The sequence below is a fragment of the Corvus cornix genome, chromosome 22, assembly GCF_000738735.6.
Source record: "Corvus cornix cornix isolate S_Up_H32 chromosome 22, ASM73873v5, whole genome shotgun sequence".
NCBI classification, from domain to species: domain Eukaryota; kingdom Metazoa; phylum Chordata; class Aves; order Passeriformes; family Corvidae; genus Corvus; species Corvus cornix.
This window is the reverse complement of record NC_046351.1, coordinates 3,609,876-3,636,502: the sequence shown is the minus strand read 5'-3', so window position 1 is coordinate 3,636,502 and position 26,627 is coordinate 3,609,876. Positions and strand designations below refer to the sequence as shown.

Below are 26,627 nucleotides of genomic sequence, written 5' to 3'. Positions count from 1 at the left end.
CTTTGGGATGTCAGAGTGGAAAACCAAAGGGTTTTGCCCTTCAGTCTTTCAGTGCAGACAACACCCATGGATTTTATATCAAATTTTTCTGCGTTTTATGGGGAACACCCTTCTCCATAAGGGAAACCAGAAGAGAAGTCCATGATGACCAACTCTTTTATCCTAATGGATAAAATATCCTCTGTCCTCCTGGCAACTCAAATTCTGACCTTGATTAACAAAACATTTTGATGCAAATCTGCTCTTTTTCATCTTACCCAGATTTATATTTTTCAGGTACATTTGCTCTTGGACTCTGGGACAGAAAAGAGTGGGAAAATCAGGGGTTTCCTCTTCAAGGCAACCGAACACCCACGCCAGGTACCACCACACAGCCCTGCAGGGCCTGTCCTCATTAATTAGTGGTAGAACCTCTTCAAATTTGCCACTTGAACTTTAAAGGATGGAGACAAATTAAGATGATGAGGGCTGGATCCACAGTGCTCCTGGGAATGATCCTCTTCCCTATGTTCCGGATCACAGAATCCTGGAACGGTTTGGGTTGGGAGGAGCCTTTAAGATCATCCCCACTCCAACCCCTGCCATGGGCAGGGACACCTCTCGCTGTCCCAGGGTGCTCCAGCCTGGCCTTGGGCACTGCCAGGGATCCAGGGGCAGCCACAGCTGCTCTGGGAATTCCAGCCCAGCCCCTCCCCACCCTCCCAGCCAGGAATTCCTTCCCAATCTCCCATCCAGCCCTGCCCTCTGGCAGTGGGAAGCCATTCCCTGTGTCCTGTCCCTCCATCCCTTGTAAACAGTCTCTCTCCATCATTTTTGTTGGCTCCTTCAGGTGGATGATCCCTGAAACAAAAGATTATTCCCTCCAAACTTAAATGCTGAACAAAGGATCCACCAAGGTCGTGACAATCCTGAAGACACGGAAGCAATGCCAGGAATCCTCTGTGGATGGGGGGGAGCTCACCCTGGATCAGCCAAGGCGCTTTCAGGTGACCTGGCTGAGCTGAGTCTGCTCAGCACCGCGAGATTGTCCCTCACCAACGTTCCAGGCTGTAAATTCCGAGCAGGACACACAAACCAGAGGAGCTGTGGTTGCCCAGGCAGCATCTGGCACCTTCCGAGGGGCTGCGGGAGCAGCTGCTGGCACACGAGGGCCAGAACTCCTCAAGTGCCTCCCCCTGTGTGACAGCAGCTGGCGTCTTTCCCATTCCCTCCTGTCCTTCCCATCCTTCCCGTCCTGCTGCAGCGTCCAAGGATCCTTCTGTGCAGCCTTCCCACCTCTGGGCAGGAACTCTCGTGCAGGTCTGGGAAGCTGAGGGGGAACATGGAGTTTTTCCGCAATAAAACCAGGAGGCTTCTGGGTCCCTGGGTGCTGTTCCAGACCAGCATCTCCCAGGATCACCTTCTCCATTCAGGGCTGTGAAAAAGGCTGGAATCGATGGTTTTGGAGGCCTTTTCCAACCTAAATGATTCCATGATTTTCTCTGCTGCCTCCCATATCACTCTGGAATCCATCCCTCACCTGTGATGGGAGCACCACCTATCAAGCCCTCCATGGGAACTTCTCACACTGGAATTCCGCCCATTTCCCAGCCTGCTGTCCCATGGATTAAAGACTCACTGGAGATCAGTTCTGACCTAAACTCAGGTTCAAACAGGTTCATATTTACCTTAATTCCTCTTTTTTTGGATAAACCCTCCCATCACTCCACAACTCTGCTGCTTTTTTCATCCCTAGACAATCCCAGGGGACAAATAGGGATTGTGCCAATATTTTCCAAGTCAGCTTCACCTCCAGGTTTTCCTGGACAGGTATTGGCACAGTCCATATTAGCAGGGTTCTGCTGCTAAGTTCTTAATTAACTTTATTTATAATCTCCACCTTGTTTGCACGGGGTGAGGAAACCCTCATTTGCATGATCAGACAAGCCCTGATCCCCTGACGGAACCAGCCGAGCAGGAGCTGAGGAAAATCAGGGAAGTCCTTCCCTGCCACCCACTCCAGGGCAGGATCCATCCCTCCCACCGCAGCATCCGGGCAGCTGGAATTGGGTATGGAACACCTGCTGGAATTGGGCATGGAACAACTGCTGGAATTGGGCATGGAACAACTGCTAGAATTGGGTACGGAACACCTGTAGATCCCAAAACTCCTCCCGTTTTCCTCCTAAGCGGAGCTTTCCAAACCTGACGAATTATTTTGGCTGGGCTGGCAAGGAGCTAATCAGAGCTGCTTGTTCCTGAGAGCCTCTGGAGCACATTCCCGATTGCTCCTTGTCTCCACGGGGCTGAGGCGCCTCCTCCCAACCCTTACCGCTGGTGCTTTCCCACAAAGCATCTTCCCTGCTGCAGCACGGGAAGGGATCTGCTAATTAAGTCCCATTGCCAGTGGCTCCTGGTGGGGAGGCAGCTGCCCCGCGTCTCCTGGGGTTTTAAAAGCATCCTGCTGTTTCCAGGAATTTTTCCACATTATTTTCTCTCCAGCTCCCTCCTGGATCCCATTTAACACATGGAGGGAACGCGTTCGCTCCGACATCACCTTGCAGGGATCAGGTTTTCCTAAAGGACCGTGACTGTGGATTGTATCCTTGCCTTCCACGCTTCCAAGTGAGAGGAGATGGTCCTGGGTTTAAAGAGCTCCCAGCCTAAATGCACGGAAAGAGGAGAAAATATCTAAAATTAATAAATAAAGGGTTGGGTGAGAAGTGCAAGGTGACAACACGGAGCTGTTCCCAGTGTTTCAGACACAGCCAAGGATTCCATCATCATTTGCACCCGGATCCTTCCCACACTGTGAACTCTCTACTGGAGAGCCAGGCATCACCATGGAATCCTGGAATAGTTTGGGTGGGAAGGGACCTGAAAGCGCATTCACCTCCCACTGTCCCAGGGTGCTCCAAGCTCTGTCCAACCTGGCCGTGGGCACTTCCAGGGATCCAGGGGCAGCCACAGCTGCTCTGGGAATTCCATCCCAGCCCTCCCCACCCTCCCAGGGAGGAATCCCTTCCCAGTATCCCATCCCACCCTGCCCTCTGGCAGTGGGAAGCACTTGGAGGTTGGATCCTTTTATAAACTGTAAAACTTTCAGATTATTGGAATTTCACTGATCTGGATAATTTTCCCTGTCCTTAGGAGGAGAAGGGCAGTGGCTTGGATGCCACCAAGGGCACTGAGAAAATCACTCCTGACGTGTTCTGGTCCCCCAACAGTTTCAAATTCCTCCTCCAATCTTTGCAATTTACAGCATCTAAAATGGGAATTTTTTAGAATCATGGAATCCTGGAATGGTTTGGGTTGGGAGGAACCTGAAAGCCCATCCAGTGGCACCCCTGCCGTGGGAAGGGACACCTCCCACTGTCCCAGGGAGCTCCAAGCCCCAGTGTCCAGCCTGGTCTTGGACACTTCCAGGAATCCAGGGGCAGCCACAGTGACAAGGAGCAGAAGGAAGAAGGAGAAGTGGATCTTTAAGAGATCTTTGCAGAGGACAAAAGTATTTCTGGAGAAAATGATCTGCTGGGAAAGGGGTGGGAAAGGCATGGACTGGGCAGAGCTTGAGACATGACAGCAAAGCAGCACCGAGCTCTGAAGATCTTTTAAAACCAGGGCTTTAAAAAACAACTTTTAAAATTGATTCCCTTCCCTGGGCATCCACAGCCGAGAGCTGGAAGGTTCACCTTGGATGGGGCTTTAATTCCACGATAACAATTAAATCTACGTTCCTCTCCAGATGCCATTCACTCGAAGGAGGAGCTGAATCAGCAGGAAGAGCGTGGATGAGACGTGGAGTGTGAAAATTGCCTTCTCCAAGCACCAAACCCCCCCAGCTAAAGAGAGGATTAGGCAGGAAAAGCTCAGCCTGGGCTGTACTGGCTCCGTTCTAGGCAGAGCACCTGAGTTTTCAGTTAATAAAGGGCAGGAGATAACTACTCCTATTACAAATAATTGCCAGGAAAAAGAATGGATCAGGCTAGGAAAATACAGAGCCCATAAAAGCTCTCGTTAACATTCTTTCTCCGTGCTTATCATCAATTTTATACAGGGTTAAATATATTTTCTGGTGACTACCACGGCAAGGCTGAGGATTAAAAAGGATAATGTACAATGTGATTTATGAAGTTTTAATGGAAAATCCCCATGGGTTGTGTATAAATCTTATTTATAGCCTTAAAAGTATGTAATATACTTATTGTATATTTTAAAAACTGTGGGAGTGCAGTCCCTGTCATAGTTAATCCATTAAAAAAAGCAGCTCCTGAGGGGCTCCTGGGGATAAAGCGTTGGATGTTTCAGAGACTCTCCGTGTGTTCAGCGGGAAATGTCCAACACGATTTGGTTACTGGGGGGGAAAGGGGAATCAAAGAACCCAAACCGGCTGGAAGGAAAGGCCAGACTGGCTGGGTTCGGAGTGAGCTGGGACCATCTGGATCAAGGGGGGAATTAAACAACTCACGGGGGCCCAGCCTGATGCCTGGGCTGGGTAATCCCCGCCTGAGGCTCGGACTAAGCTTCAGCTTTGGGTTTAGGTGAGAGGAGCCACCACGGCGCCTTGAATGTCACCTGTCCAAGGAGGCACATTCTCCTGGATCATCTTAAATGGAACCCACGGAGCCCAGCAGCTCTGCCTGGGGAGGAAAACAGGGTCCAGTCCACCTGTTCTTGTGGAATTGCTTCCTCTTATCCTTCTGAAAACACAGATTTTTTTCCCCTAAACATTCCAGAATCCATTTTCCATCAATTCAGGATAGAACCTGATGGACTCCGTGCTTTGGGTTTAGAGGGAAAAAAACCCAATTTTTTCTCTTTTTTTTGTCTCTACCTGAAAAAATCTTCATTGCCACCAATGCAGAAAAGCCACTAAAAGGATGAGCCAACACATTTTCTGCTTCAGACCACCCAGGCCTGTTTTTTTCCAAGGGGAATGTTTCCCAGATAGTCCCATAGCTCCTAATGAAGAAGCAAGATTATCTCTTGCAAGATAAAATCAGGCTTTGTGAAAGATTCTGATCTGCTGCGGGAGGCTGTGTTGGGTTATTTTTAATATAGGGAAAAATTCCCAGGCTCTGGCCAGGGAAATAAAATCCCTGATCTCATCTGAGTCAGGTACAGGGGACTGAAGAAGGGGGGCTGAAAGTTAATCTTGTTTTTTTTGTTTTCCTTGCAGTTTCTTAGAAGGATGTTGATAGATGGGAATTCCTAGACAAGACAATTGGAGCCGATGATTCATTCCCAAAGTGCCAAAATGAGCCAGCACAGGCCTTGGATGAGAACACGGCATGAAATCAGATTTTTTTTAAAGGATATTTTGGAAGAAATGATGATTTCTTCTCTCCTAAGACACTCAGATGTTTTAAAATTATATCCTGTGGCTCAACATCTTTGCTCCTAATTACAACGTGAGGAGTTCAGGCGTATTTCAGCCTATCCAGGGAATCAAAGACAAGCAGGGCTGGATGTGCTCACCTTTTCCGTGTGCCAGGCAGGATCACTCAGGGAATAGGGAATATTGCTGTTCTCACACTTTACATCCAGCCAAGAGCTCATTTTCTGCTTCAACAAAGCAACACCGGGATACAGAGGAGGATTCACTGCTGTGGGAATGAGGGAGCAAAGAGCACTCTCAGAAAGTGGGTTTTGGTGAAATCCATAATTTCCATGGAATTGGAATAAATGTGGTCCTCATGGAGCAGAGACAGGGCTGGAAGGACCCTCAGGAGAAACCCCTACATGAGGAGAGACATCCCCCACTGGAGCTGATCTCCAGGAGGGAGGAGATAAAGGGAATGTGAACATCCCAAATCCCAGAGGAACATGAGCCTTCCCAGCCTGCAGAGCTGCATTTTATCACTGAGTGTTATCACTGAGTGTTATCACTGAGTGTTATCACTGCCCCTCATCACTGCATCACTTTTGTTTCCCAGGGTAGGACTCTGATCCAGCTCTCCCTCGTCCCTTCCAAGTTCACACCTCCAGATCCATCTCATCTCTTCCACACCCAGGTCCCTGCAACAAAACCCCCCTGGTGATGGTGCCAAGGTGTGGAGCGTCAGATGGAATTCCCATCTTAGGAAATGCTCTGGGAATGCCCCACGCTGGATGGAATCGCCCCGCACTGGATGGAATCGCCCTCATTGGATGAATCACCCCACATTGGATGGAATCTCCCCACACTGGATGGAATCGCCCCACATTGAATGGAATCGCCCCACACTTGATGGAATTACCCCACATTGAATGGAATCGCCCCACACTGGATGGAACTGCCCCACACTGGATGGAATCGCCCCACACTGGATGGAACTGCCCCACATTTGATGGAGCTGCCGCACACTGGATAGAATCGCCCCACATTGGATGGAATCGCCCCACACTGGATGGAATCGCCCCACATTGGATGGAATCGCCTCACACTGGATGGAATCGCCCCACATTGGATGGAATCGCCCCACACTGGATGGAATCGCCCCACACTGGATGGAATCGCCTCACACTGGATGGAATCGCCCCACACTGGATGGAATCACCCCACACTGAATGGAATCACCTCACACTGGATGGAATCACCCCACATTGAATGGAACTGCCCTACATTGAATGGAACTGCCGCACACTGGATGGAATCGTCCCACATTGGATGGAATCGCCCCACACTGGATGGAATCGCCCCACACTGGATGGAATCGCCTCACACTGGATGGAATCGCCCCACATTGAATGGAACTACCCTACATTGAATGGAACTGCCGCACACTGGATGGAATCGTCCCACATTGGATGGAATCGCCCCACACTGGATGGAACTGCCCCACACTGGATGGGCTTGGACCACCCTGGTCTATGGAAGGTGCTCCTGCCCATGGCAGGGGTGGAATGAGGCATTTTCTTTAAGGTCGCTGCCAACCCAAAGCATTTTGGGATTTCTGTGATCCCATGGGCTTGTGCTCACCTTCCTCCTTCCGGGAATAAATCAGGACCTCACTGAGAGACTGAAGGAATTGCCATGGAGTCATTCCCTCTCTGAAGAAATGCTCCAGCTCTTTCTGCACCCTTTCATCCGTGAGTTTTCATGTCCCCATTTCAATTTTGGCAATGGCACCAAGCTCCATGGTGTGGTTGCTGTGCTGGAGGGAAGGGATGCCAGGATGCTCCAAGGGCTGGAGAACCTCTGGAGCCAGGCTGGGAGAGCTGGGAATGTCCAGCCTGGAGAAGGGAAGGCTCCAGGGAGAGCTCAGAGCCCCTGGCAGGGCCTAAAGGGGCTCCAGGAGAGCTGGAGAGGGACTGGGGACAAGGGATGGAGGGACAGGACACAGGGAATGGCTTCCCAGTGCCAGAGGGCAGGGTTGGATGGGATCTTGGGAAGAAATTCCTGGTTGTGAGGGTGTAAGAAGGGCTGGGATGGAATTCCCAGAGCAGCTGTGGCTGCCCCTGGATCCCTGGCAGTGTCCAAGGCCAGGCTGGAGCAACCTGGGATAGGGGAGGTGTCCCTGCCCGTGGCAGGGGAGTGGAACAAAATGACCTTTAGGGTCCCTCCCACACAAACCATTCCATGATTTTATGATTTCCACAGAACTTTTTGGATTTATGACTTTCACAGAAGTTTTTTTTGGGGAACTCTGGACTTCAAGAAGGGCTCACCAAACCCTTTGCTATCAGAGGAGAAGGCACTGACCAGTGCTGGCACCACAGCTGGGAAGCAAAAAGGACAAAGATTGAGGACCAATACATGGAATTTCCTTCACCGCCTCTGGAAACACCTCCTGGAAGGGATCCACCCCTCAGAGACACAAAATACAGCAAAATCAGATCCACGTTGGGAAAGCAGAGCAGAGGATGCAGAAGCAACGAGCTGGGCCAAGAACTGACAACATTTCATCAACCCGGCCCCAAAAGTTCCAGGGGACTTCAGGAAGTGCTGATTTATTGGCAAGGCAAATCATCACCTATGAAATATTTACACTCCTGACAGCCTCATAATCGGAAATTCCACCAGAGAGGGATCTCAAAGGTGTTTTTCAGAAAGGAAAGACAGCTGAGAAATTAGAGAGGGGTGATAAAGTTTTCCCAGATAACAGCAAAAAAGAAGCTGGGAAACAGCCTGAGATCCATCCCCCCAAAATGGTCTCTTGCTGTTACCAGAGTAATCCCTGGGGGCATTTCCAGTCCTATAGAATTTAATAGGAGTAAATCCCGATAGGATTTCCCAGGAAGTGCATTAAATTCTGTATTTGTGATAGAAAATGATAACCTTTCTGTAGGGTTGGAGCAGCAGAATTCCATGGCACAGCCAACATTTTATGGAATGATTTAAAGCCTATTTTTTTTTTTTTAATGCCAGTGCTGCAGATATTGAAAAGATCACGGTGTTCATCTTAGAGAGGGGGAAAACACCAAGTGTGGTATTGTGTGTGGGGAAAATGTGGGAAAGTGTGACGAAATAAACCCTGGAGAAAACGGAATGAGAATTCCTGAGCATCCCATAATAACTTATTGGGACAAAAAGAGTTTCTTTCCATATCACACTGAGGTATCAGGAAAATCAAGAGCTCAACCAACTCAGAGCTTCTGGATTTCCAGATGCTTCCAGGTGTCTGGTCCTGGCCGATGCCTGAGCGAATCCAAACAGAACAGGATCTTTAAAGGAAAAACCAGCCCCTTTATGGGCATGAACATCCCAGATCCCACGGAGAGACGCGGGGCTGTGTGGCTGCATCCATGAACTCCTGCTGGATGCTCTCCCTTCCCTCATTACCACTTCCATTCTCCCGAAATCCCAACGGAAAGGCTTTAAAGGCGCTGTTTAAAGCGGATCAGTGACGTGTGGCAACAATCACAGGCACAAAGTTCAGCGAGAGGAATGTTTGGGAAGGGGAATGTGTGGGAGTGGAGAGCAGAATGGAATCGCTGCTGCTCGTGGGCAGCTTTGATCTAAGAAAGGAAAGTGGGTCACGGTGGCAGCGCACAAAGAGGAACTCGTCAGCGCCAGAGTTTGGGATCGGTGTTAATGAGGCAGCCCTGATGTGTCCAGGAGGGGATGTGGCAGCAGAATTCCACTCTTAAACCATCACGGGCACAGCTGGGAAAACAGGCACGGGCAGGGATCCTGGGGATGGCAATGCCATGGCTCCTGTCGAACATCCACGGAGCAGAATGGCCCTAAAACACAGGGAAGGGCCTCTCCCTCCCAGGAAAATGGGGAAACTGAGGCAGGGCAGGGAAGGCAGGAGGTCACTTGGAGCAGGACATGGAGCTCGTGGTTCCTCCTGCTCCATGTGGAGTTATTTGCCAAATATGAAGTAAATTTACCCCGGTCTTAGAGTGGGGTTTTGTTGTGTCTTCCCAGTGATGGATAAACCACAACTGTAGGAATTTCTCCAAATTCTCACTCACTTCACAGGATCATGGGGTTGTTAAGGTTGGAAAAGACCTCTCAGATCAAGTCCAGCCATAACCCAGCACCACCCCAGGGTCACCCGGAGCCATGTCCCCAAATGCCAAACATCCACACGGTTTTTTTAACTTCCAGAGAAGGTGATTTTTAGAGTCACTTTAAAGAGTTCACCTTCAGTTTTGAGATTTTTTTCCCTAAATAACTCCCAGCTATCAGGAACTGCTGTTTCATTGTCACTCAGGATAAAAGCCCTTTATAATCACGTCACTCCTCCTGGGGGGACAGGCTGCGATCAGGTTTCCTTCGGCACTATTTTGATTAACTTAATAAATTGAACTCCTTAATTCTTTTGTTGCAGGGGAGATTGTCACCCCTTTTCTCTCCACCTGATCTGCAGAAATAGTGAATCCCTGAGGAATAAAAGCCCATTTTGCTTTCAGTTGTGGAAATCCTTTGACAAAGGCAAAGATTTACTATTGGCGTCACACCTTTTATCTGGAGTGAGACACAAACACAAAACCTGCATCTGGAGTTGGAAAAAAGACAATTTTTTTTTCAGTCGCTCCATGAAAAACGACCAAACAAACCTCTCTTAACAGGGGAATTTTGCTCTAAAAACCTGTGTCCTCTCTGTGTGATCAAAATGCCATAAATCCAGTTCCCTGCCTTATCAGACAATTCCCAAATGGCCCCCAGGGTACCAGGAGCATCTCAGCGGTGGAGAAGCAGCTCCGTGTCTGCAGCCCCTGCCAAAGCACCAGAGCTACAAGAGACACTTCATTCCTTTAGAAGGCAAAGAATGAAACACAAAAATCAACCTGTGTGCCTGTGCAGGGAGGTGAGAGCCAAACACCCTCTTGGTGCTGTCACAGAACACAAAATCGTGGAATATCCTGAGCTGGAAGGGTCCTGCAGGGTCACTGAGTCCGGCTCCAAGAGTGCCAAGTGCTGACACCAAACGTTTTTCCTCAAAAGTAAAATTTCCAAGGATATTTTTTTTCCTTTGTGTCTTTTTTTCTTCTTTCATCAGAAGTGCATCTCTGACTTTCAGCCTCATCCTGGCTCCATTTTAATAATGAGATGCAGCCCACAGATCTCTGAATTTAACTGGCGTTTTTGGATAAAAAATAACCCCCAGACAAACCCAAGCAATTGGACATTTTTTAAAGTTCGTTTTCTGAGTGTGGGAGCATCCCTGGAGGTGCTGGATGTGCTTTGAAGACTTTGGTGATGCAGAGGGTCGAGTCCCTCCTGCTGTGTCCAGGTTGCAGCACATTTTTCGGGAATTTTGTTGCTCAATCCCATCAATATCCCAATCCACAGCAGCCTGAGTGCTGCAAAGACAACGTTTAAAGGCAGCTGGTGCTCCCTGAGTGGGAACAATGAGTTTTCCTGATGTTTCCCAGTAGTTCCTGGATGATCAGTGTGGGATATTGCTCCTGCTCCATCAGCAGAGCAGCCACAACACATCAAATAAATCAGGACCAGCCTCCTTCCTGCCAGGCATGTCCTGGGTGTGGGACTGGTGGGATTTATCCCCCAGGGCCTCATTACCTGGAATATTCCAGCCTGGAGCCACCTGTCCTTTGGCATCCCCTGCAGAAATGGAATCAAAATCATTTCCCATCCCTCTAAAGAGTCATTAAAACCCCCCTTTTCCTGAAGACAGCCTCAATAATTAATCCCTGCGATTGCAGAGGGGGAGCTGTGGGATCTGTTGGAATTTTAAGCACCAGCTTTCACTTTCGATGAGAGGCGAGAACACCGAGATTCCCACTCCACCACCACCACAACCCCTGGAAACACTGAAAAATCCATGACTTTTCCTGGCCATCTGACACTAAAAACAACAGAGAGGGTTTTCCAACACCTGTGTTGCCTTTTGCAGAGGGAACAGGTTTGTTCCAAAGGAGTAGAAGTGGAAACCCACAACTTTTGGGATAGTTTTAGCTGGAGACACTCACGCCGTGATCCTGCCTAGACATTCCATTTGGGATGGAGCACTGGGAGCCACGGCAGAAACAGAGTTTCCTTCCCTTTGCAGTCAACAAAATAATTAGTTGGATGTTCCAAGTCTGTGGAAAGGAGTCAACGAGGAGTTTGTAATGCCAGAAACAGGTGGGAAATAGGAAATAAAATGTCAAAACTGAGCACGAATTACTCCTCCCCTGTGTGAATCACCTAAACCTGTGGGTAGAGCTTAATTTATCCCCAAATCCTCACAAATTCGAGAAGTTCTTACAACTGGGGAGGCACTGAAAGAGCTGCTGCTCCTGAGGGTGTGGAATCTCTGCTGGCAGAACCACCACAGCACCTGAAACTCTCAAATTAAGTAAAACAAAACCCAGGGAAGACCATTTTAAATAAATTTACCCAGAAGAGACACGATTTTGGAAAGCAATAAACCCTGGAGGGAGGGGAATGGCAAATTCCTGTCACTTGGAGTCCTAAATCAAGGCTTGATTTCTTTCTAGAACACATCCAAGAGCTCCCAGGGACTTTCACAGGCTGAGCAAGGCAGATGTCGGGGAGGGAAAGTTTTCCAGCCTCTGTTTCCCAGGATGCAGGAGCCGATTTTCAAACTGATTCCTCTGGCCTGCATGAAGGACTGCCCCTAAATCAGAAATAAAAACTCAGATGAGAGGCTTCTCTCAGGCATTTGAGGAAGGTGGCACCAAAATTCACCCCTTGAGCAAACGACGTTATTCAAAAAAATGAAGAAAAGCATTATTCAAAATCCATGAACAAACCCTTAACTTGGAATGTGGGAAAAATAAGGTGGAAATGCCAATTGTTCAGGCCCTGAGCTCTTTTGAATCCGAAAAACATGAAGCTTAAGGGCCCTTTTAAAATTATTTTTAGGGTCTCAGTAGCTCTGGGATGTTACAGAGAACAGACCTCAGGCTCCACAAGGAACTGGGGGTGAAAAAACCGTGTCAAGCTCTCACCAATTACTGCAGCAGGAGGAGTTACGTTAACAGGGGCTTTTTATAATATTTTTTATAATATTTTGCTTGGTTTCCAGGAGCCACTTACATCCCACCACCATCCTGGCTGTCAACAGGATCCAGCACAATCCTCATTAGCGGTCTGGAGGGAGGGCTCAGAGAAGGTCAAATCATGGGCCATGACCATGCAATTTTGTTCCCTGCTAGAAAGGTCACTTTTCCTCATCAGACTAATTATGCTGACAGGATTACATTTATTTCCATGGATTTTAAGGCAAAAACTTTGCCAGTACCTTGGCCTGTCTGATTCCAGCAGTGCCTTTGGCTTCTCTTCCCAACAAATCCTTCTTGGGGTAGAGAACAACCAAAATGGGCTCCCAGGAAAAAAACCCAATCAAACAACAGCCAGGGGGAATTGTAATTAAAAGTTAAGGAAAAAGTTATTTTGCAGTTTTAAGGACTAATTCTCAGAGGTTTTGTTTTCACTGTTGTGTGAGGGGACTTTGTGGGGAAAAAGCAACATCAGGAGGATGTGGAACTGCTGGAGCCAGTCCAGAGGTCATGGAAATGCTCCAAGGGCTGGAGAACCTCTGGAGCCAGGCTGGGAGAGCTGGGAGTGTTCACCTGGAGAAGGGAAGGCTCCAGGGAGAGCTCAGAGCCCCTTGCAGGGCCTGAAGGGGCTCCAGGAGAGCTGGAGAGGGACTGGGGACAAGGGACGGAGGGACAGGACACAGGGAATTCCTTCCCAGTGCCAGAGGGCAGGGCTGGATGGGATTTTGGGAAGGAATTCCTCCCTGTGAGGGTGTAAGAAGTGCTGGGATGGAATTCCCAGAGCAGCTGGGGCTGCCCCTGGTTCCCTGGCAGTGCCCAAGGCCAGGCTGGAGCAGCCTGGGACAGTGGGAGGTGTCCCTGGGCATGGCAGGGGTGGCACTGGGTGGGCTTTAAGGTCCTTTCCAACCCAAACCATTCCAGAATTCTGTGCCTTTCAAACCAGCCCAGAGTCACAGGTGCCTCTGTGAATCTGGATTCTTTAACTTTCTGTGAGCAGGGGAGGCTGCAAGGAAGAAAAATTAAGATTAAACAAAGAGAAAAAGAACTTTTATCAGCAAGTGATTGATTTATCCCAGGCTGCTGAAGAGAGGAGGCTGCCTGGGACACAGTGCATCAAACACACCAAGCACTTGTTCTTCATTCCTACACCTGCTTTTCCCGCTCCACAGCATCCCAAACAATCAGAAATTTCTTGTGGCCATCCTGGAATAAGTTTTACTCCTTCATGGTGCTGCTACAGCGAGAGCTGTGCCGTGTCTTTGCTGTGGACACTCCATGGAGTCCCCGAAACAATGCCCACGAGTCCTCAGAAGAGTCTCGGTTCTCTGTGCTTCTCTCCCTGCCCTTTCTTAGCAGCAGGATAAGCAGAAAAAAGCATAAAAAAATTAAAAGTCTCTGATTCCTCGCTGCAGCCAGGGCTATATTCATGCCTCTGCAGTGGTCCATGGCCCAATTTCGAGGTTTAAGAAGTGCAAAGGGTCACATTGGAAGAGAAAGAGGCAAATTCAGACACCTCTCCCCAGCTCCAGGCCCTTTAACTCTTCCCAGCTCAAGGAAGTTGCTCTGCTTGTGGGTGAATTAATTAAGGAGATGGCAAGTGTGAAGGAAGAGGCAGAAAAGAAGCTCCTCTCCCAAATATTCTTCCCTGTCACGGTGCTTAAACACATTTATGGCACCTGTGACCCACAGCAGGTTTGCTTGAATCACCCTGAAATCCCTCCAAAGTCCAGGCCCTGCCTTGAGCCCTCTGAAAACAGAGGCTCAGTCTTTGCTGCTGCTCCGTGTTTGCATTTTAACGTCACTGAAACATTTAGGGTCCTTCTGAGCCATTTTCATTTTAGGGTTGCTCTGAACCCTTTTCATTCAGCTTTTGCACCCTGAAATCCCCCACGGGCCCAGCCCAGGCGCCTCCCTGCCCTGCTGGATGGGGTGACTGCCACCCACAGCCAAAGACCTGGTTTTGTGGGCAGGACATGGTTTTATTCCATGATTTCAGAGAATATTTAGGTTAGAAAAGGATATTTAGGTTGGAAAAGATCTCCAAGGCCATGGAGCGCAGCCACGAACCCAGCTGGGTCACGGCAGGCAAGGCACTGTACATAACCCGGCAATTATTACATTAATATCACTTTGTCAAGGGGTTCAAGGCCATGAATGAAATGAAAATGTTATTAAGAAGCCTGGGCCCACCTCTTTGAGGCGCTAAACATTTTCTCTCTGAATGGGAAGTCGATTTACCCTTTAAAAGCTCCAGCAATTCCCTTCTAAAGCACAGCCAGCTCTGTACACAGGGAAAGGCCACAAAAAATTTGGTTTTATGAAGTGCTGGCAGCCCCCATGTACAGAGAGAGCAAAAAACCACTTTCCCTCCTCCCAGAGGAATTCCTCCGTGCCAGGAATCCGGGATCGATCACACAGAGAAGCCCTGGGGTCGATGGCTGCACACTCCTGGAAGGGGCAATGGGTTGTTTACAGCCTCCCTGGCACCACACCACAGGAGCCAGAGGAAAAATAGGTGAGTGCAGGGCTCCTATAAAACATCGGAACTAAACTCCTGGCCTGCTTTATCCCATCCATCACGGGCACACCGTGCTGAAAGGAGAACCCACCCTCATTTCCCACAGAAAAAATGTGAGGGAAGCGAACTCCCTCTCATCCCAGGGTACCACGGTCACGATCCCAGAAATATGTCAGGTCTCTGATGTTTTTAAAGTAATCTGTGGAGCAAGTTCCCATCCTGATTTATGGCAGGGAGAAAATGCTGGGCAGGTGCAGCCCCCAGAGCCAAAGGGAGGAGGAGGAGAGGGGATGGTTCTCCCAATTTTTCAGCCCTGGATTGGGAATGGGAAGCTGGGTCAGGACAAGAGGAGCAGCTCATTGAGGAGGGAGAGACACTTAGAGCAGGTCTTGTGCATTTTGAGCAAAACATCATTAAAAAAGTCACTTCCTGGCCAGGCATCGAAATGGCCAAATTAAAACAAGGAATAAAAATTCAACCCATCCCAAGAAAAGTGGAACAACCTGGAAATGTGGCCGTGAGTGGCACAGGGGGAAGTTTGGAGGAGTGATTTTACAAAATCCATTGGAAATTTGTTCTCCAAACCTTTTAAAACCTTAGAGCTGAAGACTCTTGGACACCTGATCCCTTCTGGAATCACACTGTCCATCCTCCCTGAGGGATGGAGGATGGGAATTCCAAAAAAGCTGAAACCCCTTTCCTAGAAGCAGGTCAGGCCCTGTGAAATGCACCCAGTGGGAGCAGAGAACCTCTGAACAAAGGGGAACACAGCAGGTTTGATTTTTAAATGAGTTCTAAAAATCAAATCAACCTAAAAGGAAAAAAAAGAAAATCGGTATCAGGTGCTGCTTCCACACAGAAGCCACACAAATACCCAGAGATTCCTTTCATTCCAGCACTGTTTTCCGTGAATTTCCGTAACTATTACGGCACCGATGAACCACTTAATCACCCCAGAGCAAACCCTCCTCATAGACAGAGGTATTTTTAGGAGGGAAGAAAATATATCCGAGTTCTCATTCCCGATTTCCATCTCCAAGGCTCCACCACTTTACGTTTAACACCAGCTATAAAAGACACCCAAGCAATACAGGGGCTGCTCAGCCCTCGGTTTAAATCTGGATTCCTTCTTTTATTTTCTTTTTTTAAAATTGTTTTTTTAATATCAAATTTCTGCTTTAATTAGCGGCAAATGTAGGACACTTAGGGCCTGAAATGAGGAGACCTTCCTGCTCGTTTCACTGGAGCGGCGCGGCCCTCAAGTATTAATTAAATCTTAAATTGCTTTCTGGGGCAGAAGGGCTGCTCTGGTTTTTCTGGTCACAGGAGCATTATCGAAAACAGGGTCTGTGCCATGCCCAGAGACATTCCGGGAATCCATGTGAGCTCCAGGAAAGTGAGAATTCAAAGTCAGACCTCAGTTTTCCCCGGAAAATGCTCTATCCACGCTCCAAGTTTACAAATGGCGGAGTGATTGAAGCAGCCAGAGAGGAACCAGTGAGGACGAGGAGCTCAAAGCCCACCCCAAAGTCAGGTTTGTTTAATTATTTGAATTCAGGGAAAAGAGGTGGGGACAGGAAAGGCAAAGGATGAGGGTGATAATGGATAATGGGGCTGGATTTAATTTACACCAAGATCTCCCTCAACACTCAGCCTTATAGTAGTTTAAAAGAGGCAGAAATAGGCTTAAAATAGGCCAAAACCCGGAGTTTTTAGCAGAGGGTGCTCCCTCAAAACAGCTCGTGTAAAACTTGGGAAAGTGGAAGGTGTCCCATGGCAGGGATGGGAACTGGATGGGCTTTAAGGTCCCTTCCCACCCAAACCATTCCAGGATTCCAGGATTCCATGGTCTGATACCAATCTCTCTGTTGAGGAACCTTCCAAACCACTCCATGATTCCATGATCTGGTACAGTCTTGTTGCTAAGGAACCTTCCAGACCACTCCAGGATTCTGTGATCTGGTACCAGTCTCGTTGTTTAGGAACCTTCCAGACCACTCCAGGATTCCATGATCTGGTACCAATCTCAGTGTTGAGGAACCTTCCAAACCACTCCATGATTCCATGATCTGGTACAGTCTTGCTGTTAAGGAACCTTCCAAACCATTCCGGGATTCCATGGTTCTGTCATCTGGTACCAATCTTGCTGTTGAAGAAACTTCCAAACCATTCCAGGATTCCGTGATCTGGTAACAATCTCATTGCTAAGGAACCTTCCAGACCACTCTGGGATTCCATGATCTGGTACCAGTCTCGTTGTTTAGGAACCTTCCCAGTCTGACATTCCTGGGATTCTCTGGCAGTCACACTCCCACCCCCAGACTGTGGCCGCTGAAATCCATTCAGATTTCCCCGGTTCCACCCCAGGTTTCCCAAGGCAGAGTCTTGGATGTCCAGCTCAAATCAGTTTATTCCTGGTGCAGCCACACAGGAACAGCCCGAGCTGGTGCCTCTGAGGTTCCTCAACAAAGAATTCCTGGGTTTTTATCCCCTCCCATGCAAAAAGTTTTGCTTTTTTCCCGAATCCTCAGCTCCTGCCACATCCATCAGTGTCCCTCACCTGGCTGTGCCATAGCCCCTTTGTTATCCAAAGGTTTGGGAGCTTTCTGACCTCTTATCCCAGATCCCAGCCCCTCACAGCTCCACCTGCTCCAAAGGTGTTCCTCCACACCCACTTCCAAGGGGAAGCAGGGAACAAACCAAGGAAATGCTGAGGAATTGATTACAAAGGTTGGTTTCTTCCCCACTTTGGCTTTGAATTCCAAATCCATATAAAAACTCCACGGGCCTGAACCATGGGAAGCACAAAGATATCCCCAAACTGTCTTTGCTTCCTGCTCCTTCCAAAAAGGAGCTGAGAATGGGGCCAATCACAAAGCCAGAGGAGCTACCAACTTCCCAAAAACCAGCCAGGAATACTCCCTGGATCTGGAGTCTGGGGGGTGTTTTTCAGTTTTCCCTGGATAAACAGAATTTCCTAACGCTGAGGGATAGGCCTGGTTTCTATGGCACAATCCTATTTCCCCACAGGCTGGTGTTTACATGCTAATTAGCAAACAAATAATCAAAACAAAACCATTTTGGGCAGGTTTAGATTGGATTGGGAAGGAATTGTTCCCTGTGAGGGTGGGGAGGGGCTGGGATGGAATTCCCAGAGAAGATGCCCCATCCCTGGAAGTGTCTAAGGGAGAAGAGAAGGATCCAGGGAGAGCTCAGAGCCCCTTGCAGGGCCTAAAGGGGCTCCAGGAGAGCTGGAGAGGGACTGGGGACAAGGGATGGAGGGACAGGACACAGGGAGTGGCTTCCCACTGGGAAAGGGGAGATTTAAATGGGATCTTGGGAAGGAATGAGGGTGGGGAGGGGCTGGGATGGAATTCCCAGAGCAGCTGTGGCTGCCCCTGGATCCCTGGCAGTGCCCAAGGCCAGGTTGGAACCCCCTGGGACAGTGGGAGGGGTGGGTTGGGATTTTAAAGTCCCTCCCAACCTAAACCATTCCCTGGATAGTTTTAAAATTCCCAAGATCTCCGAAGATTTTGGGGCCCACAGGAGCTCAGAGACGGGTTCAGAAAGGCTCGAGAGGGGCAGGATTTAGGGAGGTGACTTATTCCACGTGACAGAGCCTTTCATCATCTTTATTTAGTGGGAGAGAATTCCAGAGCTCATTGCAGTCACCTTCCCAGGCTGCTGAGAGGAAAACCTGCCACGGGAAAATGCATTTGTGGTGCCGAACTGAAGCCAGGGTAAGGATTTCATTGGTTCCACTCTGCTCCAGGTGTGACGGATTTATGGGAGTCCTGCTGAGCTGCTGCTCTCCCCAAGCCTGCAAGAAAAGGTGGATCATGCTAGGAAGAGCTTGGAAAACTTCCAAAGCAGCACAGGGCAAACACAAAGTTCACTGATTTGTTCGGGAGCTGCTGCTTTTATGTTTCAAGTTGATTAGGAGCAAAAATTAACATTTCATGAAAGCCTCTGACAGGAGACAGGACCCTTTCATTAAACACAAAGTGTGTAATTAGTGATAATAACGATACCTGGGGGCTCTTTGTGCACAGCTCATTCCATGGGAGATGGAACAGGGAAACACCATTTGCGCCCATTGTTGGCAGCTGAAAGCACGAAAATTCCCAATTTCTTTTCGTAATCAGGACTAAACTCCACTTTTTAAACTTTAAACATTCACAAGGATGAGAGAAAGAATCCCAGTGCAACTCACTCGGAGTTCAGGTCTGAGCCTTGTATATTTTATACCTGTGAAGAACTCATTTGGGTCAGAAGGGTTTTCTGTGCCCGATTCTGTGATAATTATAAGACTTATTAGGATGCACTGGAAGGAGCAGAAAGGCTCTGGATTGCCATGGATTTAATGAACTATGGGAAAAAATCCTCTCTTTTCCTCCTGGCTGAGGATTTTATTGTTGGCATCGCACAGACTCTTCGTTATTGGGTGCCCAGGGAAGCTCCTGGATCCCTGGAAGTGTCCAAGGCCAGGTTGGACGGGGTTTGGAGCAGCCTGGGATACTGGGAGGTGTGGGATTTAAGGTCCCTTCCAACCCAAACCTGTCTGGGATTCTGTGATTATTTAAATCAGGAGTTAAACCAGGAAAATCCCATTAAAATCCCAGCTGTCTTCACACACACGCTTGGACTTCATCATCTTGGGAATCTTTTCCAACATTTTCTGTGACTCCACAGTCTGGGATGCCCTTGCCTGCACTCAGAAACCCCCAGGGAATTCCCAAAAAATCTCCTGGCAGGGATCAAACTTCTCCAGGGTGGTGGCTCAACAATTTAACCCAAAATGAGACACCCAGAAATTCCATTTATTGGTGGAAACAGCCCCAAAACAACCCCTCAGGAATGAGGATGTCAGGGAGGGGATTTTGTATCTCCCAGCTCCAGCCCAGGGTGGATGAAGAGGTGTCTCCCTTTGATCCAACCCTTCCCAGCGAGGATTTATCCATTTTGTCCCAGATCCATTCCTGTCCCAGATCCATTCCTGTTCCAGCCTTATCACCGTGGAAATTCGGATTTCCCAGGTGTGATTGCACCTCCCTGAATCCAGAGGGGCTCCAAGGCTGGCAAGGCTTGGAAAAACATGCCCTGATTGCAAAATGTGCAATTCCAGCCTGTCCTGGCAGTGTTGAAATGCACAAGGAGCAGGAGGAGAGGAGGAAAAGGAGCCCCAGGTACCAGCATCCATCCAGGATGCATCCCTAATTTTGATTAGCTGGAAAATAACCAAACAATCCCGATTTTTATCCATTTGGGAGGATGCTGAGCGCTGCTGGGAATGCTGCTGCCAGGTTTCATCGGAATGATTGCTGTGCAGACGAGGAAAATCAAAGCAGGACCTCGGTCCCAGGTTTTAATGAGTCCCAGGGAAGATCATTCCGTGTTTACAATTCCTCAGCTCCTCGGTAAATACGGAAGGACACAAGGCTGGAATTCCAATTTCTCAGGAACCCTGGTGCTCTGGAACTGAAAAATCCAGAATTTTCCATGCAGTTGAAGAGATCCTACTCATTTGGAGGCACTGCTTGGAATCAGAGGCTCAAACATCAGGAGAGCTGGAGAGGGACTGGGGACAAGGGCTGGAGGGACAGGACACAGGGAACGGCTTCCCACTGGGAAAGGGGAGATTTAAATGGGATCTTGGGAAGGAATGAGGGTGGGGAGGGGCTGGGCTGGAATTCCCAGAGCAGCTGTGGCTGCCCCTGGATCCCTGGAAGTGTCCAGGGCCAGGCTGGAGCACCCTGGGACAGTGGGAGGTGTTGCTGCCCATGGCAGGGGTAGCACTGGATGGACCTTCCAACCCAGGACATTCCAGGATTCCATGAGCTCACAAATTCCCACTGCTGAGAGGCAAAGAGGGTCAGAACTAAGAGACAAATTTAAAATAGAAATAAATTTCCACATCCCAGCTTGGGCTCAGGAGCAGGGCAGGACTCCATGGAGCTGCCATTTCTTGGGATGGGAGGGAAAATCACTTTAGGGGTGGAAAAACTCCACTGATGGAAAACTCCAGGATTTCAGGGCTCAGAGGAGATGAGAGCAAGTTCCAAACTCTGTTTTAGTCCATTAAAACAACAGGGAGCAGCACCCCAGGCAGAAAAACAGGGACTGGCAGTGCTGGAATTCATTCCATGTGTCTGGAAAGAAAAGGATTGGTCTCCAATCCAAGAGGTTGCTGCCTTTGGGGAGAGCAGGAGAGGCAGAGTCCAGGTAAAATCCGGCTAAAAATGGTCTGGAGAAGGGAACAAAGAAACCACTCCCTGCTGCTTCATCCCTGCTGAACCCCGGAAAGAGGAGTTCAGGAATATTCTGCACAAATACCGAATCCAAAGGGTAGCTGACCTCAAACACAGTTTTTGCTCTGAATTAAAATAACCTCCAAGACCTCAAATTCCAATTTTTTTTCGCTCGCGTCAAGCAGGGGAAGGGTGAATTTGGAGTTCTCCTGTCAAATAAATGAACTTTTCTGAGTGTGCAGCATTCTGCTTCCATTTCCCACAGCCCCAAAAACACATCCTGGAGGAAAATTTTCCTTGGTGAAGAGATTTTTGTCTACGGGGAGGGTTTTCCCAGCTGCCCTCGAGGCTGCCCAAAGTTCTCCTTTTTGGGTATAAAATCTTGTGGGGAATAAATTGCTGGAATATCCCATTACAGGGGGTGGCTCCATCCAACAAGTTCCCTGTCATTAAGAGCTCTGGAAGTGCGCTTTGAGGGGAGCAGGGAGAGAAAACCAAACCCTGCTGAAAATTAACCCCAAGAGTGGTCATTCCTTAACTCCAGCCCCCTCTGCAATGGGAATTATTGAGGGAGTTTTATCTAATTCCGGGTGATTTTCCCCCAGATTGATAACAACTGATTGGGAATGGTGGGACTACCAAGATTTGCCTCTGGAAGCTTCTCTGAGTAGTTTAACCTCCCACCCAGACTCTTTTCCCTGGAAGTAGAGACAGGAGTAAGCAGCAGAGGAAAGAGCCGTGCAGCTCCCTGAGGTTTTCCGTGGGGATTGCAAAGACAGGGAGAACAAATACTGCGGCTTGTTCAGCATCGGGTTTGGAATCCAAACAGAAATTCCATCCAAACAATGTTGCTCTGCTCCTGCTAATGCAGGTTTTTCCCCTGGCACCAAACAAGATCCTTCCTCAGCTGATGGAAAACTTGTTCTGAAAAACACCTTGTTGTTCAAAAAACCCCTTAAATGAAAAAAAGAAAACAAAGCAAACGGGAAAATCATCTGGAAAACCCCCAAAGATTCCTGAGTGGGAACATTGTATCACCCAAATCTCCTTGTTTTTCCCTCAGTAATTGAATCCATAAAGATCCAAAAGATTTAATTATATTCCAAGGTTTTGCCTCCCTTTTCTTCTGCCTCAGGAAAACCTTAAGCACAGCAGCTGCTGTGAAATCCCACTCACATGGGTGGGGCTGGAGCAGGAATTGTCTCCCAGTCATCAGGAGCTCCATGGGTTATTCTGGGCTGCATCTTCCTAATCCCAGGGCTCTGAGGTTTTATTAAATCGCACAATGAGCTCTGGTGGCTTTTATTAAATCTCTCACGTGGAAATTCCAATCACAGGCCAATAGCCTGGAATGGAAGGTCCTATAAAACCATGGAATCTTGGTTTGGGTTGGGAAGGACATTTAAACCCATCCAGTGCCACCCCTGCCCTGGGCAGGGACACCTCCCACTGTCCCAGGGTGCTCCAGCCTGGCCTTGGGCACTTCCAGGGATCCAGGGGCAGCCACAGCTGCTCTGGGAATTCCATCCCAGCTCCTTCCCACCCTCCCAGGGAGGAATTCCTTCCCAATATCCCATCCATTCCTGCCCTCTGGCACTGGGAAGCCATTCCCTGTGTCCTGTGTCTCCATCCCTTGTCCCCAGTCCCTCTCCAGCTCTCCTGGAGCCCCTTCAGGTCCTGCAAGGGGCTCTGAGGTGTCCCTGGAGCCTTCCCTTCTCCAGGCTGGACCTTCCCACCTCTCCCATCCTCTCTCCAGAGCAGAGGGGCTCCAGCCCTTGGAGCACCTTTTACAATCCCTTTTTTTTGTCCTGAACTTTAACACCAGCCGGGGAGGCGCTTCACAGGGACCCTCTGTCACTGGGGTTAACCCAGTGATGACTTTGTCCCACAGTTCCCCTGTCCCTGTTTTCTGCCAGCTCTGAACTGACAAATAAAAGGTTCTGTCCCCTGAGGAGCTTTCCCGGGATGTTTCGCAGTGTGTGGAAGCACCTGGCAGACCGGGCAGGACCCACATCCACTTGGAGCCCAGCAGCTCCATCAACACCCGCAGGACAATCCCTGCAGTGGGACAGAGCTGAGCTGTCCTTCTCAGAGCCATCCGAGGGCAAATCCCAAATTCCCTTCATCATTCCCTCCTCTCTGCCCCACCAGGAAGCACTTTTCCCATTGTTTGAGGCACGGGAATCTCCCCAGCTAAGCCAGCATTCCCAAGCACTGCTGCCACAGCTCCCTCCCTCCTCATCTGCGAGTGCAACGAGCTGAGTACAGACCCATCCCAAAGCTCTGCTGATTCCAATTCCCCTCATCTTCAGCCAGGCCTGCTTTAAATCCCCTCCCCTCTCTCTGCACGGACACAGCGGAGCCGGAACGTTGGGCTGGATCCAGCACATTTAAATTCAATGGGCCTAACGCTGCTCGCTTTGCCTTTTCAAGTCTCCTCTTTCATCCCTGGATCCTGTGGTTGTTTCAGCCTTGACAGAGTGGGAAACACTGACAGCTCCAATACAGAAATATCTGAAACAGGTGAGGCGGGTCCGGATCCTGCGGGAAATGGCGCCACGTTCCCGATATTCACACTCGATTATTTGTGTGGTGAAATAAGGAAGGAAATTGCCAACAAAGCCAGGCCTGGCCTTGCTGCACTGCTCCACTTTGCCTTTCTCTCCTCCCCTCCTGGAATTGCTCTCTGATGAGGAATGAAGAAGAACATCCTTGTTTCACACACTGGAGTGGGACGTCCAGGCCTGGGGCAGCCAGAGCTTCACCACCCCCACAGGGAGGAATTTCTTCCCAATATCCCATCTAAATCTCCCCTCTTTTCATTTAAAACTGCTCCCCTTTGTCCTGGCACTCCAGGCCCTCTCCAGGTAGTCCTCAGAGCACCTTCCAGGGCCTAAAGGGGCTCCAGAAGAGCTGAGGAGGGACTTGGGACAAGGGTCTGGAGTGGGACATCCAGGGATGGCACAGCCTCAGCTTCCCTCAGAAAGCTGTGCCAGGGCCTCACCTCCTCACAGGGAGGAATTTCTTCCCAATATCCCATCTAAATCTCCCCTCTTTTAGTTTAAAACTGTCTCCTTTCACCCTGTCCCTCCATCCCTTGTCCCAGGTCCCTCTCCAGCTCTCCTGGAGCCCCTTTAGGCCCTGCAAGGGGCTCTGAGCTCTTTTTTTCTCCAGGCTGGACATTCCCAGCTCTCCCGGCCCTGCTCCAGAGCAGCTCCAGCCTTATCCTAATGATACACACATGAGAATTCCTTCCCAATACCCCACCTAAACCTGCCCTTTGTCCATCTGGAACAGAAATGGAGCAAAAAGAAAGGATCCCCCTATAAAAGTTTAATAGGCTGAAGTGACCCCAACCTAACCCTGCTCCCCCACTTCCAGGGATTCCACCCAAAAGCAGCATCAGGGCTCACAGCTGGCTGAATCCCAGGAGCTCTAATCCCAAATCAATGCCAAATCCGCTCCTGTCCTTTGCCATCCACATCCCTTCTGCTCTCTCAGGCTTTTCCTGTCTCGCTCCTCCTGACTCGTGCTGGGGGAGGCTCAGCCCTTGGAGTTTATTCCTGGGATTGTATCCGTGTCCCACACACACAAATCCAGCTGAAATCCAGTCTGTGAGACACCAACCTCTCGTTATTAACCTGGGAAATGAGGTGCAGCCACCACTAAACCCCTTCCAGTTCAACCCACACAAATGTTGGTGTGTTTGGGATCCATTCCCATTAAATTTGCCGCCAGATTTTCCCAGGAGCACCGTGTAAAAAATTCCGTGCGAAGGAATTTTGACTCAATCACTTCAAAATTAGTCCTTTCTTCCCCTTGAATCCTTCTCTGCTCATGTTTATGGAGAAGTTACAGTGATGAGGAATTTACTGGCATCAGCCAGAGCCTTCTGCTTGTGTTGTTCTTCCACTCAGATCCCGGTTTTCCACCCAAAACATTCCTTCTGGACTTTTGCAACTGGCAGAGAAATGAATTGGAGGGAATGGAAGCAGAGGAACCCATGCCCACATGGCACAACAAGGGACAGAGGAGGGGGAACAGCTCCAAGCTGTGCCAGGGGAGGGTCAGGTTGGATGTTGGCAGAATTCCTGCATGGAAAGGGTTGTCCTGTCCATGGCAGCCCCCATTCCTGGGGGGATTTCCCAATGGATGTGGCACTTGGGGACATGGATTGGGGTGGCCTTGGCAGTGCTGGGGACGGTTGGACTCGGTGACCTCAGAGGGCTTTTCCAAGCTAAACAATTCCATGATTTTATGGATGAGTAGACACTGACCGCTGCCAAAAGTCACTGAGAAATTCCCACTTGGAGATCAAGAAGAGACCCAAGCTGACCATCCGTAGGCAATTCCTGTGCCAGCTGAGATCACACATTGAAAGGAGAATTTGGGAATTTACCTCTCCAAGAGGATGGGCAGGAGAAGGATGTGACAGCAGAGACCAGGACAACCAAAATATTCTCTCCCTGTATCATCACTTTGATGTCTTGAGCTCACTTTCCAAAGCTTAATTTAATGGCATTTAACTTTTAATATTAAATATTTTTAATATTAATATTTTTAATATTAAATACAGAGAAAAATGGCAAAATTTGTGCTACCCTAACTTCTTAATGGATGCACTTCTGATCTTTTTTGGAACTTCTGCACGCACTTGGTTATTTTTTATAGTATTTGTATATTATATTTTTATTATAATGTAATAAAACCCTTCAGTATTTATTATTCAGGTATTTAGCAGGCCAGCTCCCAAATTTTTACATTTTTTTGGGCCAATACATGCAAAAAAATTGCACAGAAACACTGAAAATGGAAGAATCGCCTGCATTTACCTCATTAAACACCTACTGAGTCAGAGCAAGCACCAACCTGTATTTCGGGACTGTCTCTTCCAGTAATCGAATTCCCAATGATTTACTGCAGCCATGGAGACAATTCCCAGCTATTGACTTCAATCCTGCAGGATTTAAACCTAATTAAAAGGAACTGAGATTGTCAGCCTCGAGCTTGGCTTTTTGCTGCTCTTAAGTGGCAGAAATAGGCAAACGAAGCCAAACAAGGAGTGAAATCAGCTGGGTGGGTTGGGAATTTTGATGATTCCCATTTCCCGGTTTTCCTGGGCTATGTCAGGCACGTTCCCTGACATTTAAAATGAACTTTTTTGGGCTACATTTATCAAAAGGCAACAGGTTGGATTCAGAGTGTTGCAAAGCTGACACCTGGATGGGGATGGTGGAGGATTCAGCCCTTGAAAATTTCAGGAAGCAGCAGCAAATCGGAGCTGACAGATGCTCCTTTGATCTGACAACTGGAACTCCCATGGAATGTGGAATTTCAGCTCCTCTCAGCTCCAGGACGGGCGGATCCACCCTGAGAAGTCGGTGCAGCTCACCCTGTAACAAGTGACAGCACCAATCAGCTGCCTCACAGTGGAGCTGCTTGGAAGAGCTCGGGATTATTTTCCTTTATTTTGACACCTC

General features: G+C 48.9%; 1 long non-coding RNA gene across 2 annotated transcripts in view; it reads right to left on the bottom strand.

Moving 5' to 3' along the window:
• Positions 1-771: 771 nt before the first annotated feature.
• Positions 772-26,627, bottom strand: part of LOC120411181 — a 33,664-nt gene continuing 7,808 nt past the window's right edge. Inside the window, exon 3 of one of the 2 annotated variants that reach the window (XR_005603572.1) lies at positions 772-2,642. This is a non-coding gene — a long non-coding RNA (uncharacterized LOC120411181). Of the gene's footprint in view, positions 2,643-18,343; positions 18,720-26,627 lie in introns of those variants that run through there. The other variant, XR_005603571.1, reaches the window with a different exon arrangement.